We start from the raw sequence: 248 nt of genomic DNA, 5'->3' as shown, positions 1-248 counted from the left end.
TTAATGTACCTCCACTACGTTTTGCAGTGTGGACCAACGTAGTGGGGGTACATTTTCCCATGAGACTTGGTTGGTTTTGACAGTAAAAGTTGTGTAAGTCTAAGTCTAATTCACTTTATCTATATAGCGATTTGTTCAAAGTTTTCTATCTAAGGAAAACCAGCTGATTGCATCGACTCATCGACTTCGTAAACAAACAAACAAAAAAATGCAGAAAATACAACAGTACGACATTTTAAATAAATCAA

Source organism: Cyprinodon variegatus, unplaced genomic scaffold (assembly GCF_000732505.1).
Source record: "Cyprinodon variegatus isolate N-32 unplaced genomic scaffold, C_variegatus-1.0 Scaffold740, whole genome shotgun sequence".
NCBI lineage: Eukaryota > Metazoa > Chordata > Actinopteri > Cyprinodontiformes > Cyprinodontidae > Cyprinodon > Cyprinodon variegatus.
The sequence above is the reverse complement of the archived record's forward strand: the minus strand, read 5'-3'. Positions refer to the sequence as shown.